The sequence below is a fragment of the Nanorana parkeri genome, unplaced genomic scaffold (genome assembly GCF_000935625.1).
Source record: "Nanorana parkeri isolate BGI_ZX_2015 unplaced genomic scaffold, ASM93562v1 scaffold716, whole genome shotgun sequence".
In the NCBI taxonomy this organism is placed as follows: Eukaryota; Metazoa; Chordata; class Amphibia; order Anura; family Dicroglossidae; genus Nanorana; species Nanorana parkeri.
The window spans coordinates 440,237-454,047 of NW_017306984.1; positions in this window are offsets into that span (position 1 = coordinate 440,237).

Consider the following 13,811-nt stretch of genomic DNA (forward strand, 5'->3'; position numbering starts at 1 on the left):
TTTCAAATTAAATTACATCCTCCTATTGCCAGCAGAAGCTGCACTAAAATGCAGTGCAACGCGTTGCAGAGTTAGTGTCAACATTCATGCATTTTCTGTGCATCTTTTTGCATATTGTGTAGTGAGCGAGCCCTTACTCTTTAAAGGGGAGCATTACTGTATTTCAATAAGCACATGTTTTATGTTTTTAGTGCCGTACTATTTTTTTTATCACTTTCAGATTAATACCTCCCTTTGTGATATGGCCTCCCAACACTCTTTTGAACTGAGGGAGCCAGCTGAATGAGGACTGAAAAATATTTTACAATTACAGCACAAATCAACTTAAAGGAGAACTATGACATGAGTGATTTCCACTCATCTCATAGTTCTAAGCCGACCTGTGACAATGAGACTGTCACAGGTCGGCTCAGTAGAACGGGAGGTGAGGGAACACATACCGGATTCCCTCACCTCTCGATCCTGTCACGGCTCTCTGCCGTGACAGGGGGAGGGGCTGCATTCCCCTCTCACCGATCCGATCTGCCAGCGCTGACTGGTGGAACGGACGGGGGAGGGGGCGGGTACAGCTGGCTCTGCCTCTAGATAGGCAGAGCCAGCTGTCACTCACGCAGCTGGGCGGATCCCGTCAAAAGAGTCGTGATCCGTCCCGGCTGCGGCGTCTCAGTATACCGCAAGCTGTAGCTCGCGGTATACTGAGCTTAGGATAACGGGAGGACGCTAGTTTGTGTCCTCCCGTTACCCTTTGGAGAACTATGGGGAAAAACACTGGCCCCATAGTTCTCCTTTAAATATGACTGCTACTAGCAACTGACCTTCCCATTCAATGTTATTGTATTAAATATAGAAATGTGTAGAGTAGCCACTAGATGGCGCTCTCAGTGGCGTAGTGTACATATTCTCTCTCTCTTAAAGTGACACTACATTCAGGAGTTAAATCTTAAAAATGCATTCAAATACCCTAACTATTAACACTCCTGGACCTTATCTGTGCATCACTCGGCTGTAGATCCTCAAATCATCTCTGAATTGGTGTTGACACTGTCCTTCCTTCTGGAGGGGGGCTACTTTTGTTCCCCATGGTCCCTGTGTGTGTTGTAAAGCAGCCACCGCTCCAAGCTCACTCCCATGATGGACTCCAATCTCAATACAAATTTGTAAACTAAACATAAGATTGTAGTCCATCACAGGAGTGAGCTTGGAGCGGTGGCTACTTTACAACACACACAGGGACTATGGGGAACAAAAGTAGCCCCCCTCCAGAAGGAAGGACAGTGTCAGGACCAATTCAGAGATGGTTTGAGGATCTACAGCTGAATGATACACAAATAAGTAACATTTTTGCTAATAGTTGAGGTACTTTAACAACTGTTGGGTGTCACTTTCACAACTGTTGGGATAAGAGATCAGCCACATAGGGAGTGTATTCCTTAACACATATGAGCAGACTCTGTTGATTTACTAAAGGAATACAGAATTTTCACTTGGCTTAGTGAACGAAGTGAAGCTAAAATTCACTTTCCAAAGAATACCTAATCATGTGCAAGGACAATTAAAAAAACTGTTTGGGGTCTATTCACTAACACTGTTCGGCTATTCACTTCAGGCTGGTACGGCTGATTTCAGCCGTATATCGGCTGAAATCAGCCGTACATCGGGTGGCTTCGGGTCGGCGGAACATGCTCAGCATGTTCGGCCGACCCGAAGTGCAGAAAGTGTATCGCCCGAGCCGAACCTCTGGCAGGCTACTTGCTGCTGTTCGGTCTATTCTCATAGATGCCGAACAGCAGTGAGTGAATAGCCGAATGCCGCTCGGCTGTTCTGCTCGGTCTCTCTGTGGGACCGAGCAGAACAGAAAAACAGTTAAAAAAGTAGAAAAATAAAAATAGAAAACGATTGTGCGGAGCTAGCAATGGCAGCTAGCTCCGCCCAACAGTTTTCTATTGGCTGGCGGTTCTGCTGTTGTCAAAAAAAAGAAAGAAAAAAAAGCCTAACTCTCCCGGGCGCTCCGGGAGTCTCCCGCTCCCAAGGAGAGAAACACTGCTTTTTCTTTTTTTTCTTATTCTGACACGGAGCCGTGTCAGAATAGCAAAAAAAAATTAAAGAATATTTGGCCATAGGAATGCATTGCTAGATTCCTATTGGCTATTTCAATTTGCAATAGCCAATAGCAAACTAGCATTGTACCCGCCCTCTGCTGCTGTCAATTCGGCTGCTTCGTGAATAGACCCCTTTGTTTTTTTTTTTGCTTGAGCATGATTGTATGATTGAATCAGCACAGCTTCACCTCATTCACTTTGCAAAGTGAACATGCTCTACTACTCCTGTAGTAAATCAACCCTACTGACTTGTGTCGTGAGAAATAGCAGTAAAGCACAACCTCTGTGTAGCATTCACAGTAGTTAGCAGAGCCTGCGCATATAAAGCAAATATGGCTGCCCCTGTGTACATTTACTGTAATATTACAAATTATATATTGAAGTTTTTTTGATACATTGAATTTTTTTAATAACATATGCAGAATTGAGGATTAATTATTTTCAGCAAACTGATCTTACGCATCTAAAAAAGCTTGAAAGGGCTATATATGCCCTTTAACCCTTACACCACCCAAGTAGTACTAACAATACAGGAACCTTTCATTTGTTTTATGAAGATTCAGTGGATGCTGCAGTATCAACAAGGATCAAATAACTTTGCATTTGATTTAAAGTGACGTGGCCAAAATAAAGTAAATAATCACTCAGTGCTTGACAATTAATGCAGGGACTAACTTCTCATGTGGCAGAAACACGTGCTGACTTCATGTGTATGAGGTTTGAAATTGATGCCCTGCCAGGTGATTTGCACTCCTTTGTGTAGCAACACCCTTTTCCCAAATCATCTTAAAGTTTGCAAGGGAATATGAAATTGCGACTTGTTAACTGGTTGTGTATAGGTGCCAATGGTTTTCTTTGGAGTTTAGTCCATTCGTTCAGATATAATGGCCATACAGGAACCACACGTGATAGATCTTTGTCTATACATGACAGATTTTAATCTATACAGAAACGAAAAAAAGCTAGATGAGTGGGCTATAGTTGTTTTCAAAAAAATTAAGGAAGTTGGAACTCCTCACTTTTAATACATGGAAGGATCAAGATCATTGGACAGTGGAGGGGATTGTGTATGAGGAAAATCCATTTTCAGAAAATGACAGAAAAGAGATTTCAGTTATGTGATGAAAATTTAATCCTTTCGTTTAGCCCAATTTAATTTATTGTGGAAATAAAGAGCAACAAGCTAAAACTAATGGAGATGACTTCTTGAGAATGGAGTTTGGCACCTCTATTGGGGATCTGCAAACCTCTGCAAGCTGAGCATCATAAAAAGTGACAATATCATTGCCATAGATTGAGTACCATCAGTCTCCATTCTCAACTGGAGCTAGAGTATTGGCCATAGCAAGAACTATTGGCCCAACTTCTCCTCCACCAGGAACCATTAAGAAAAGAGGGTGCAAAGATAGAACCTGCAAGATCTGTTTTAGGTTGTTTTTTTAGTCCATAAGCCTCTCCAGGATTACAGCAATCTGAGATATCTTTCACAGGTGCAGTAAGCTCAGAAAACATTATAAAGCATTCCTACCCACACTTGTATAGGGCATTCAGTTCTCATACCTATCTGCCCACTGTTTACTCCATTTAGTGACATTACACACACATTGAACATGCTGCCTTTTACTAATTTGCAGGGGAAACCATTCCCAGTCATGGAGTATGACATTATTGCCCTTCTAATGGCCTGATGAAGTTCATACTCAGAATCACATACCCTTGTTGAGTGTTACTATAGCAAATATTTACTCTTTGACAGGACAACGTGTGCCACCACAGTTAGTCTATTCATGTTATCCAGTGTCACCCCATTGTCATGTTATCTAGGTTACTGGGAGTAAGCAAGTAATATCCAGAGCTTTTTTTAGGCAGGTTACTTCCCAGACATGTAGGCATGAAAATATTCTTCATTAATAGTGATACCTTACCAAACTGTAGCAGGTAGGAAATATAGTATATCTACTGGCCATCAACTTGGTATTGTACACAGATGTCTGCCTGACTTATTGCCCTGTGGTGTGACCTACAACCAGGCAGGATGTATTCTACTTTAAAGCAGAACTCCATCTTTGCAAAGCCTTTCAATTGCAGTTTAGAAAACTGTTGCTGCATACTTTGGAGAGATTCTTTTAATTCCCTCCTTTGGCGGTGGTAACTATACAGCAACAGTAGTGCTCAACATTCTAAATCTGGATTAGGAATGGCAGATTCTCCCAATGACAGTTGGAACGATGCCAGCTTAGCCTCTTCCTCCTGTAAATCTAAAGCTTTGGGCTTCTATTAATGGCATCATCAGTGACTCACTGATCTTCACTTTCTAAACCATATAAACTTCCCCACAATAAAGTCTTAACAGAAATTGATCCCCCACTTTATTTTTAGGTTTACCATAAAGGGTTGACCTACTTCCTTTTTGTTCTGTTGTGCAACCAGTAATACTTGCAATTCATTTATGAACTGGTGAACGATGCAATGCTTCTTTTGATAATGGTCCATTATTTTTTATGCGCAACAAGGGCAGTGAGCAGAGGCATTTCTAGACCCTGGCATCCAGGGCATGTGCCCCAGGCCTTCTACTTATTTCCTGGGGTCTCCTTCGAGATATGGAGATAAAACATTTTATACACAATGTAGTTTTGGAACATTGTGTAATTTATATACTTTTGGATTAATCTATTATTATTATTTCTTCTAAGCATTGCTAGCACATTTGATTTTTAGTTCAGTTGTGTCATCATAATGTGACATTACAGTTTTTAGACCAATTCATTTTTGTTCGGTTAAAAAGATTTTACTAGTCTTAGGGGTCTATTCACGAATCAGCCGAAGGATCTAGCCGTAGCTTCGGCTGATCCTTTGTCTAGCTTCGGCCCCAGGACCCCTTCGGTTCAGTAGAACCGAAGGGCTGCTGTATGGTCTATTCACTATAGCCCGTACAGCCCCCATAGTCGGCCGAGCTGCTCAGTCGAGCCGAAAGCATGTGCTTCGGCTCGACCGAGCCGAGGTGAAAGCTGAAGCTGGCCGAGCGGCCGGCCATTGGTTGGCCGACAGCCTGCTTCTGACAGCTGGACTTGCAGGGAGATCAGCGTCCCTGGTTACCAGCTAACCAGGGACACTGATCTCCAGACAGCCTAACTCTCCCGGGCGCTCCGGGAGTCTCCCGCTCCCAGACGCCCAGGAGGGAAACACTGCTTTTTCTTTTTTTTTTTTTCTGACATGGAGCTGTTGGCTTTCGTCAGAATAAAAAAAAGAAAATAAATTTCACCATAGGATGCTAGATTCCTATTGGCTATTTCAATTTGCAATAGGTAACCAACACATAAGGTGTTGGACCTTAAAGATTCTTTAACTGACATAGCTCTGCAAGAGTAAAAACATAGGAGTCACCACCCTCCGGTATGGGATTAATCTTGGGATTAATCTATGGGCCGACCTAATTTATATTCTCATTTTTTTTTCTCATGGCAGAGTTGCTTTAAAGCTGAACTCTACACAAACAGCTAACATTCAACTTAAATGCATATATGAGAATTGTTTTACCCATAACAAGGATTTGTATTTATGTTCATCCAGTCCTAAGATTTAAAAATTCTTACCAGACAGCAAAGCCAAGTTAGTGGCCTGACTTCTCTTTACTGCTACGAAGCAAAACAGCTTGGTCACCTTACTGCTCCCATGGTGTGATTTGGGTCATCCCTCTGTTTACTGTGGTCTCCTTCTGTCAAAATGTTCCTTTTCAGCTCATGTGCACTGCAGCAAACCTGATGCCTAGTTGGTCCCTGGTACTGCTCTATAAGTCCATGTCTGAGTGCTGCTGTGCAGGGGAATACAAGGAGCAAGTACTTACATTAGTTGATGGTTAGCACTTCTGCCTTGCAGCACTGGGGGTCCCTGGTTCAAATCTCGGTCAGGACACCATCTGCCAGGAGTTTGCGTGTTCTCCCTGTGCTTAAGCAGGTTTCCTCCAGGTACTCTGTTCCTCTCACACTCCAAAGACATGCTGGTAGGTTGATGGGCTCCTGTCTAAATCAGCCCTGTATGTATGCATGTGAGATAGAGACCTTACAGGGCTATTCATAAAAGGGTGAAGAGTTTGGAGAAGGCAGGAGAAGAGAACAATCTAGGCCAACATAGCTGATTTGGAAAAATTCTCCAATTCAGCTCACTTTCCAGTTCAACTATGTTGTCTTAGATTGTTCACTTCTCCTGCCTTCTCCAAACTCTTCACCCTTTTGTGAATAACATTGGTAGATTGTAAGCTCCTTGAGGGCAGGGACAGATGTAAATGTGCACTATGTAGAGCGCTGTGTAAATTGGCAACGCTATATAAATACCTGTAATAATAAATAAACAGCTGCATCCATTGGTCATTTTTATACCTACCCAGGGATCAGCTTTAATTACAGAATACTTTATTAGCTCATTCAACAGACTGTACTTGTTCTGATAGTTATTTACAGCTTAGGTGATCAAACACTATTATAAGGAACCACAGTTTATGTTTATTAGATATAGTGGAAACAAGCCAAATTTTTGAATGCCAGTAAACAAAAACTACAGTATGTCATTTTAATAGCATATATAGAAGATGTTTTACAACGAGAAAATAATTGCAGTAAAGTTTAAATACAATACGTGTGCAGAGAAAGGTGTGAAATAGGAAATGACTACCCAATGTAGAGTGTATGTTTATTTATAATGTTTATGTGGTATCCTAGCATGCTACACACAAAGGAAATGTGGTTTAATGAGATTACAATGTTTGAAAGCTAGGTCTGTTTGCCTCTATCACCCGTACACATTATGCTACTAATGTAATACTGTTACAGTTAATAATTTAGTTTCATTTAATAAAGCAAAAAGCTATTTGCAGACACCAGCTGCAGTTGGTCGCTAAAGACCAGCACACCGATTCACTAACCAGATGAAGCAAATCTGTTTCTTTTTGGAGTTGCATGATTTTGTTTTGGTATCTGAATAAGTACACTTATACGCTGCCTATCCAAATAAAAGTCTGCACCTGCATTTAACTAAGCAAATAAGCAAGAGCTATAGGGGTTGCTTCAGTTTGTCAGGTCTAGGTTCAGCAACGTAATGTGCCCAAAAAATAAGGTCAGCTGTCTACCTAAATATACTGAATGACCAGTTTTTTCCATCAATGGATTTTTCCTTCCCTGATGGCACATTGGACATACTCCAAGATAACAATGTCAGGATTCTTTGGGCTCAAATTGTGAAAGAGTGGTTCAAGGAGCATGAGACATCATTTTCACACATGGATTGGCCACCACAGAGTCCAAACCTTAACCCCATTGAGAATCTTTGGGTTGTGCTGAAGAAGACTCTAATGTCATCACTACAAGATCTTGGTGAAAAATGAATGCAACTCTGGATGGAAATAAATGTTGTGACTTTGCATAAGCTTATTGAAATGATGCCACAGCGAATGCGTGCTGTAATAAAAGCTAAAGGCGGGCCAAAGAAATTTTAGACTGTGTGACTTTTTTTTTGGACAGGCAGTGTACACTGACCCCTTGGACTGAAGTTTATGTCCTGACTCCTAATTACCTAGACTTTAAATGATGAAATTCTCTGTGTAATCTGAGCATGGTAAACACTTAAAAGTTGAAATCTGATTGGTGGCTGTGCACAACTGTGTACATAATTACATCGATCCTCAATGCACTAATAATGATAATCAATAATTAAATAGGTGCTCTTGTTAATAACATTAGAAGTGGCAATCTGGTGATTAGCTCTAAAGCGTGCTGAAATATATGAATCTAGTAGTTAGAACTGAACTAAAATTTCAGCTAAAGCAATAATATACAGGCTGCCAAACTAGAAAAATTAAAGAGTGACAGATATTTGAGAAACCCACAAACAGATGAACTACGGTTTGCAGGCTTGAACAAATAGACTGGCCTATGCACTGCTCTTATATTGCAGCGCTGACTTTGCATCCCTATTTGCATGACTTACATTGTAATTTTGCCGCTACATGAATTTGGCAAATCCTAAACTCCTCTCTCCCCTCCACCATTCCCCAATAATTATCTCCTGCCTTCTCTGTCCCCTGTTCAAGCCCAGCACCCACTCTACCTCTGTCCCCCCCAAGACTATGCTCAGTTCCCATTCTACCCTTACTCTGAGTGGTCTCTATTCAGCTCATACTCAGTCACATCTATCCGGCGCTACCGCAAGGCAAGTCAGACGGCCGCCTGAGGCGGCTGCAGGGTGAGGATGGAAAAAACAGTGCATTTTGACAAGTACTTGTACTTGTCAAAATGCCCCGATGTTTGCGCTATGTTTTTTTTTTTTCACTTACCTTCGGTGCGGGAGAGCAGTGGCGAGTCAGCGCTGGTCCAGTGGGAGGAGCTCCAGGTGGGGTCCTAATTTAGCTGGCCGGCTACTGCCAGAGGATCCCGACATGCGCGGCACCTCAGGCAGTCGCCGGCCAGCTAAAATAGGACCCCACCTGGAGCTCCTGCCACCAGACCAGCGCTGACTCGCCGCTGCTCTCCCGCGCCGAAGGTAAGTAAGAAAAAAAAACCCATAGCGCAAACATCGGGGCATTTTGACTTGTCAAAATGCCCTGTTTTTACAGGGGATCGGGGAGGGGGGGCGCAAAAATGCACCTTGCCTGTGTAGGCAAGAATCCTAGCACCGGCCCTGATCCCATGTTCAGATGCCACGCTGCCTTCTCTTTCTTCCACCTGACCAACTCACTACCTGTATGTCTCTAGGGACAGAACGAGCAAGGGTCGAGCTCACTGGGCTGATTTACTAAGAGAGTAAAGCACATTCACTTAGCAAAGTTAGGTTTTACTTAGTGATTGAGGTGAAGCTGTGCTGACTGCAATCATCCAATCATGTGTGAGGAAAATCCATTATTTGAATTTTCTTGCACATGATTGGGTATTCTTTGCAACTTGTTCAGTAAGCTAAGTGAAAAATCACTTTGCAAAGTCAATAAACCCCAGAGATAAGGATATCTTCCTAACTTTGTCTAAAACTTATCAAAATTTGTCAGCATTCACCCTTTTCCCGGTTGAGAACATTGGACATGCAACTTACTCCCCCCCTAAAAAAATCATAAACATACCCAGGGCGTACATTACATGTCCTGTCTTTCTCCCACCTCTTCCCATCACACATACCAGCAAATCCTGGGCATGTGCTACACAGAGATTTTAAACAGTGCTTGGAACACTGTTCAGAGGCTTAAAGTGTATTTCCACTTTTGCAGCCCAATTGAGATAACACTTACTTTATATTTGTTACATGCTATCACTGACATAGCAATGCTTAAAATAAGTAAATACAAAAATTGCTGCTTACCGTTTTAAGTAGGGATGTTCAGATACCAGTCCACATATCAGGGCCGATACTTGGCATTTTCACGAGAACTGCCAGGGTTGCAACGGTTGCAGCTGGGACCTAGCTCTGGCGCACCACCACTGTCCTGAAATCATTAGTCTGTATTGTTTTAGCAAAACTGTCACCTGACAATAAAAAGAAATGTATCAGTACTTGTATCTGTGAGAACCTGGACGAGTATCAGCACTTGTACTTGAAAAAATTGTATCGGTGCATCTCTAATATATGTTTATAAAAAAAAACAAACATACATTAAACCAGGGATGTAAAAATCCCAGAAGCTCCGTATGCTCCTTAAAAATGACAGCTGCCTCCTAACTTTTTAATTTTTCTCTAGTCTAGTCTTGGAGCTGGAAAACTATCTGTACTTGTACCAAATACGGTACTTGGTATCTGAACATCCCTAGTTTTAAGTGATTTATACTTGCTGAACAATCCTTCCTAGCTCTCCCTCTATGTCATGTTAAGGAGAGGTATGTGGGAAGATATGTTTACCCTAATTACCATTTCAGTTGTAAACTAGATTTGAACACTGTGTGTACTAACAAAGGGTTAAATACTAAGAAGCATTGTATGTTATTGAGAAGAAGCTAAGTCTGAAAGTGAAAGTAGAGGGTAAAACCGAGGGTTCGTTCACAACTATGCGTCATGTTATTTGCACGGTACCATGCGATTAATGCACGCTATCGCGCAACACACCTACCGTGCGTTCCAGTGTGGCAGCTGTGTTGCATTGTCATTCATTTGCATGGCACCCCAATGCACCTCCCAGCCACACTGCAATACCGCGCATTGCAATGCAAGAACTGAAGTGATTAAAGCTGCTATAAATTTTCCTATTTTATTACAAAATAAAGGAGGACCTGAACTGTTGTAGTTGTGCTCAATAAGAAGCAAAACATGGGTAAAGGACTAGTCACTGGTATTGCCTGTAGGTTCTCTGCAGCTGATATTTTTTTCCATTGCTGATTTACCATGCCTTGTTGTGCAATACGTCTCTGTGTGAAGGTGGCTACCTTGGTAAAGGTGCAAAGTTTTGTTTCTTCATGTCACACCTGATGTCTGGTGATCTGATAACTGCTGGGGTAATGATCCAGAGGCAGCAGGGGAGGTGCAGAAAGCACAGATCCACAGAATTAATAAAGCTGCCCGTACACCTTACAACCATCGCACGACTTTCGTTGTGCGATGGTTGTAAGGTCATAAAATTATCGTACGACCTGCCCATCTTGGACAGGCAGATCGTACTTGCGCTCATCGCAAGCACTTCCCGCTGAGGGGAGGGCTTGCCGATGATTGAAGTGCTGAGCGGGCAGCGTGCGTCCCGCTCAGCTTTCGTCTTGCGATCGCGCTACCAACCCACCGAAAATCGTACGGCGTGTTTTCTAGCATGCTTGTAAGAGGAAAGTCGTGCGACCGTACAGTAAATGCGGTCGCACACTGCCCATACACCTGCCCATTATTGTACGATCGCGGGATTACCCGCGATAATCGTACGATAATTGTCAGGTGTATGGGCACCCAAGGGAGATTCTGGCACTGCAGATCCTCAGGTACTTCATCCTCTTCAGCAAGAAGAACATTGAGCAGCACAGTAGTGACATCACCAAATAGCAGAGGCAGCAGTGGCTTAGATGATCTCACACTGTAGATATATATACCGTATTTCCCTGAAAATAAGACACGGTCTTATATTTTTTTTCCCCAAAAAAACACACTAGGTCTTATTTTCGGGGGATGTCTTATTTTAAATACACAGTGTCACAATACCTGCAGGCTGCAGCTGTCCTGGAGCTCTCCTCTCTGATGCCGTCCACATTTCTCTGTGGGATCCCCTTCAGGGAGCCATATCTCTCGTCGCCAGGCTGGACTGCACGGACCTCCATTCCCACAGTGACTGAGGCTCAGTCACCTCAACCCGACCCCACTGGCCATACTTCCTTGCCGCGCTGTGCCGCTGCCTGCTGGGAAATGTAGTTTTCTGCCTGGTGGCAGCTCTCTAAGCAAAGGCAGACGGTTGTCTGCTTATTTCGTGACACGGGCGGAATGCGGGAGCTGCGGCGCAGCGGTTAGTCCCCGCCATAACTCTGGTTGCTCTCTGGGCCGCCCCCACCACCAAACTAGGTCTCTTTTTCGGGGGAAGGTCTTATATTATAGGAATGTTTAAAAATAGTGCTAGGTCTTACTTTCGGGGTAGCTCTTATTTTCGGGGAAACACAGTAATTATTAGAAATAAGGCACATGAAGTGCTCTATTTGACAGGTGGAATTCTAGACAAAAGATACATTTTTCAGAGGACTACTTATGCTCAATTAACATTTATATATGTTTTGTAAAAGTTAGCAAATTGTCACTTTTTGAGTTCAGGTCCACTTTGGCTGATTAAAGGTTAAATAACATGACTTCAGGGTTGCAACTTAATTAATGATATAGCCAAGTTATTCAGGTTCTGTAGTTAATTAGATTCAGTTAGTATTTAATCAGACATAGGACCTGTAATTCAAAGTGCCGGTAATGATGAATCAGTTGAGTAACTCCAAATATCATCTACATATACTAGGTAAACCAGTCATTATGGCAAATGCCAGAGTTGCTAGCAGGAACCTCATCTACTTTCTTGCCTTTCACAAATCATCTTATAGGGGTGAAATCAAATGCTGTGGTGGGGCCAGAAATGTTCCCTCTTATGTCACAATCCACAACAAATAAAACAGATACAATGGCATTCCTAAAATTAAGGGAAATATTACCCTGTAAAAACACATACTGTCATTTGTGCACATATGTATATATATATATATATGTTTATCTATGTGTATAAAATGTTTTTCAATAAATGTTTGATAAAATAGTTTGAAAGCATTTTATTTAGTAAGTATAAAGGTATTCCCACTGGCAAATAGTATTACAATTACAGAAAACGGCGTAACCTTCACAATATTGCTGTCAGTAAGAAATAAAGATCTGACTATTTTTAGCAGTGACCTTTCTATGAGTTTAGAGAAGAACGAATCATCAGTCGACGATCAATTGCCAACGCCCATAGGTGTAGCCAGGTGGGATTTTGTGCTAATGTATAATCATCTATGTAGGCATGGCTTGGAATATCCATCCCCTATAAAAAGAGTCCTCAAAATGAAGCAGTTCATTGATTAGATTTATTACTCACTGTGGGCACCAGGACCGTAGCTACCATGGGGCGAGTGAGGCGCCCCTGTTGCATAGCGAGCACAGTGTGCCATGGCAACGGGGCGCCAGGCGGCCAACACAGCTGCGGCTCGACAGGGAGAAGAGGGGCGGCACAGGCTCCAGCTTTTCCTTGGATCCCCACTGCTCTCCCCCGCCTGTATGGGCAGAGGCAGCGATGTCAGAATAACTTACACCCATTGAGTTTCCCAATGGGTCGAAGCACTCACTTTTACCCATTGATAACTGGATAACAGTAAATATCTTACTAGTTAATTAAAGAAACGGTTAGTGTAGTGTAGAAACCGAATTTGATTGTCCTTAAATTGGTGGTCAATAAAATAAATAATTCCACTTACATCAGTGGTCATTGGGAGATTAGATCCTTATTACATTTTAGGTCAGTGGGAGGATACATCCTTATTACATTGGTGGTCAGTGGGAGGATTGTAATATCTAAATTGCCTTGGCTTCCTGAAATAAGCTAACTTGCTATTCTCTGCTTCCAATGATGATAACGATACAATGGTTAAAAGAAGCAATGGTCTTATTTATTTATACACAAATCTAACTAAACATAAGAAAAGATACAAACAGATACAATAAGACAATCAAGAGAATACTTTACACAGCAAGTCTGTCCTCTGGTTCCTATATCCTGGCAGGGCTCAAAGAGAGAGCAATATTGCCGCGCACGGACTTTTATACCCATTCATACACATACATCGACACCCCCTTTACCCAGAATTCCGCATGCCCCTTAAATGTCTTTCGGCCAATCGACATGGTCCTTCATATTTATCCACACGCACTGTAGTCCTCCAGCAGGGGGCACCATCGTACTGCAGATCAGTCCTTGGCCTAGGTCAACACCTTGTCCTTTGATCTTTAGACAATGGCCAGTCACATTCATATGCAAAATCCGGATATCTTGAACATGTCTTCCGAATGTGCCTACACCCCTATCAACACCACAGGGTGCAACGCTTGATGTCTTGTCCAGATGAATGAATGTCACTTTTCTCATCTCCCCTGCCATGCCCCAGGCATGAACAACACACAGTTGGTTTCTTTGATGAGCAATGCAATCAAGATGTGAAGATATCTGTTCGGCAGCTTTCGTACATGAAAATGTTGTACATTCCAACA